The sequence below is a fragment of the Cnephaeus nilssonii genome (assembly GCF_951640355.1).
Source record: "Cnephaeus nilssonii genome assembly, chromosome: 4".
Classification (NCBI taxonomy): domain Eukaryota; kingdom Metazoa; phylum Chordata; class Mammalia; order Chiroptera; family Vespertilionidae; genus Cnephaeus; species Cnephaeus nilssonii.
Window position 1 is genome coordinate 75,645,102 of NC_137075.1, and position 4,201 is coordinate 75,649,302.

At 40.6% G+C, this 4,201-nt stretch overlaps 1 pseudogene across 1 annotated transcript; it reads left to right on the forward strand.

Annotated features, from left to right (window-relative positions):
- Nucleotides 1-1,281: 1,281 nt before the first annotated feature.
- Nucleotides 1,282-1,711, forward strand: LOC307097699 (HIG1 domain family member 1A, mitochondrial-like; annotated as a pseudogene). The gene is made up of 2 exons: nt 1,282-1,474; nt 1,602-1,711. The product of its transcript is annotated as an HIG1 domain family member 1A, mitochondrial-like (transcript).
- Nucleotides 1,712-4,201: the final 2,490 nt, after the last annotated feature.

A 4,201-nucleotide genomic window follows, 5' to 3' on the forward strand; every position in this document is an offset into this window, starting at 1 on the left:
TAGATAGGATAGAGGCCTGGTACAGGGGTGGGGGCCAGCTGAAGGGTGTCCCGGATCAGGTGGGGGTTCCCTTGGGGTGTGGAACGGCCTGAGCGAGGGGCCTGTGGTGGTTTTCAGGCCGGCCACGCCCCCTGGCAACCCAAGCAGAAGCCCTGGTATCTGGAATTTATTTTCCTTCTACAATTGAAACTTTGTAGCCTGGAGCAGAGCCAAGCCTGGGGCTCCCTCCGAGGCCGGCAACCATTTCTGTTGGGGTTATAATTGAAACTTTGTTGCCTTAAGCGGGTGGGCCCGGCCAGGGTGTGCGGAAAGCTTTGCTTCCCCTGTTGCCAGCGGCAACCCTGGCCTGCTCTCTCAAGCTCCATTCTGCCGCCATTTGTTTGAATTTGTTTACCTTCTATAATTGAAACTTTGTAGCTTGAGTGGAGGCTTAGGTCTGGCAAGGGCAGGCGGAAAGCTTGGCTTCCTCTGTTACCTAGGAAACCTTGCTCTCTGTGGCTGTAGCCATCTTGGTTTGGGTTAATTTGCATGCTCGCTCTGATAGGATGGTGGGCGTGGCTTGTGTGCGTGGCTTGTGAGTGTGTCAGAGGTATGGTCAATTTGCATATTTGTCTATTATTAGGTAGGATAATAAGCAAGTAAGAATGGTTTCTGAACAAATACAACCATTTTGCTGGGAGTTGGCAGGCATGTAACACTCTCCATAACTGTGAATATGCATCCTATTTTTAGTAAGGGAAAATAGATTTGAGCATGCCATCCTTGAGAATAAGTCATCACTTATTAACCTGTTCCCACAAAAAGGAAAATTCCATGGTAGTGCCAAAGGTCTCTGGCAGTCTGAAGTGGCATTTCAGACTGCCAGGAATCTCCTGAGGGTCTTTGGCTACAGCTATATTAAGCTATGCTTATTTTTTATAAACCCTAATGGCTCTTAGTTGATAATAAAATATCTTAGAATTATATCAAGTTTAGCTAAATTTCCCCTGAATTTAAGAGAAATAAGTAGACATCATCGTTCTATCAGAAGTCCTAGAAAAAGCTGACTGGTTCTGGGGTTTGCTACTTATTTCACCAATATGTTGGAAGTCTAGATGGAAATCCCATTGCCAAGACCACCCACTAAAGAGAAAAGGCTCATAGAGTTTGTTGTCAAAGAGAAAAATTATTTAAAAATATAAAATAGAGGGGAGGCTACATGTACTGATGAAACATCATCTTAAAAACAAAAGCAGGGAGAAGCCGGCTGGAGTTTGAGAGGTCCTGTTGGGTTTGGAAGATTCTTCAATCAGTATGTCAACCAACACAGATGTTTCTCTTTCTTCATGTGATGAAGGTTGGGGATCTAAATTTACCTGAAAACCTAAAGAAGCACCATTTGTCCCTATTGGAATGGCAGGTTTTGCAGCAATCATTGCCTATGGATTATATAAATTGAAGAACAGGAGAAATACTAAAATGTCCCTTCAGGGGGGTGGGAGAGCAATGAGGGGATAGGGACACATATTTAATACCTTAATCAATAAAGGGGGAAAAAGACCTAAGTAAGTGGAAGAATAAACTATGTTTCTGGATAAAAAATTAAAAAAATAAAATGTTCCTTCACCTGATCCACATGCATGTGGCAGCCCAAGGTTTTGTTGTGGGAGCAATGACTCTTGGCATGAGATATTCCATGTATAAGGAATTCTGGGCAAAATCTAAACCATAGAAGAAGAGATGCTACCTTGGTCTTGGTGGTGGTGTTTGCTATAGTTAGACATCTCATATTGAGGTTATATGTTTATGTTGGAAATAAATCATTTGAATATTGGCTTCCTTTTTTGCAGGCTTGATTTGCCAGGTGACTAAATTACTAGTGACTAGTTCACTTGCTAGGTCATTCAGGGGAGTCAGGTTAGCACCTAAGGAACATATCACTTTTAAATGCACTTGAGAGTGGTAAAATGTCCACCTTGTTAAACTCTTCTGGTGAAATTAGTTCTAAGCAAGAACAACATGCCAATCCTGAAGTACTCCCAGTTGCTGCAGAATCTCATGTGCTTTTGATGTTATGTAGGAATCCTGTTTGCCCCAGTTACTTTGACTTTTTTTCTGTCTGCCTTGTGGACTGAATGAGGACTTCAGTTTTGGGGGCTGGTTGGTTCTTAAAGAACCCTTTCAGAACAGTGCATGGCATATAATGTTACAAACCTCCCCACAACTGAACATGTGTGTGTGTTTAAACCAAACTTAACATGCTGATAACAGCTGCTAGAAGGTAGTATTTATTTTAGAGTCACACTTGTAAACATAAGATAATTATGGATTCCAGTTTAGCTCTTTGCTGCTGTTATATTAGAATAATTTTTAAATGTCACCTTGAAATAGATATATGTATTTTAAGTGCTAACACAAAGGTAATGAAAAACAGTTTTTAAATATGTGCAGTATGTTCATTTTCTCAGTAAGAATCATAAATGTTAAACTAAACAAATTACCTATAATGGAAGTGATGAATGATTCAAGAGCAAGCTCTGGAAAGACATTATACAAAAACTTGGTGTACTACAGAAGGCTTTATTGTACTTGTGAAATTCTAACCTGAATTACATTCCATGGTGATAACATGGTAAATGTAGTGTTATTAAAGTAAGTGAACACACACACACACACACACACACACACACACACAGCAGGTTCTGAATTTAGAGGTTGAAGGGGTGTGGTTCATGTAGAGAAAGTCCTAGCTGTGATAAAAATTTTAATAATTGGCATCCTAAATAAAAAAATTAAACTGGACATAAAGTACCTTACTTACCTATTGTGCTTAGTGTTGATGCCACAAATGTAAAAGAGTTTTGTAATTCCCAACTAATATAAATTGTTCCATTTACTATGGGGATAACTCCATATTTTACAGCAAAACTCAGCTTCTAAGTTAAAACAAAACAAAAAGAAGTAAGCGTTATTTTGATAAATGTATGATCTTTCTCATAAAGAATATAGAACACAAATCCACCTTTGTGGAATTTAGATTCTAGCAGGGGGAAATAAACATAAGCAAATATAAATATGTTAGGAAGCGCTAAGAGATCAAGCAGAGTCGGGAGTGAGTGCGAGGCGGGTAGACTGAGAAAGCCTCACTGAGAAGACAAGACTTGAACAAGGACATGAAGGCAGTGAGAAAGTTTGCCAAACAAGTATTTGAGGAGAGAGCATTCCAAGCAGAAACAACTACAATGAAGTTAAGAGCCTTAAGGCAAGAGCCTGGAATATTCTAGAAACATCCAGCAGTATGAGTATGAGCAGAACAAAGATGAGGGCAGCGTAAGGGAAGAAGAAGTAAGAGAGGAAATAGAGGAGGAACACAAGATCATGGAAGCTCAAAGAACTATAGCTTTTAATCTGAATGAGATGGGGTGAGTCACTAAAAGTTTCTGAGCAAAGAAGGTGACTTATATCCTTAAAAGACTACAAAAGGGTCATTTTGGCTGCTGTACTTAGAAGAGAATACAGGGTGTCCCAAGAAAATGTATACACACTTCAACAGCTGATAGCTCAAGTTTGAAAATGAAATGTGTTTTAACGAACACTGACTCTATCATTATTCAAAATGTGTGTGTACATTTTTGGGACACTCTATGTAGTGCGCAAAATGAAGCCAGGAGTTCTGTTAGGAGAATACTGCAAAACTCCAGAAGCTCCAGAAAGGACCAGGTGGTGACTCAGTGAGACCAGGTAGAGCCGTGACAGTGATGAGCAGCAGTGAGATTCTGTGGTTTTGAAGAGCAGCCAGTGGGAGTCCCTGGGAGATTAAAACTGAGTCCAAGAGAAGGAGCATAGTCAAGACTTTTCATCTGAGCAACTTAAAGAATGGAGTTGTCCTAGCTGGTTTTTCTCAATGGATAGAGCATCCGCCTACAGACCAAATGGTCCTGGGTTTGATTCCAGTCAAGGGCACATACCTTGGTTGCAGGCTCCTCCCCGTCCCCTGCCCTGGTCGGGGCTTGTGCAGGAGGCAACCAATCTATGTATTTCTCTCACATTGATGTTTCTCTCTGTTTTTTCCTCTCTCTTCTACTCTCCCTAAAAATCAATGGAAAAATATCCTCGGGTGATGATTAACAAACAAACAAACAGAAAAGAATGGCGTGGCCATTAACTGAAGTAAGAAAGGCTGTGGTGCTTAGGGGTAGGAGCAAATTTTCCTTTCAAAGCA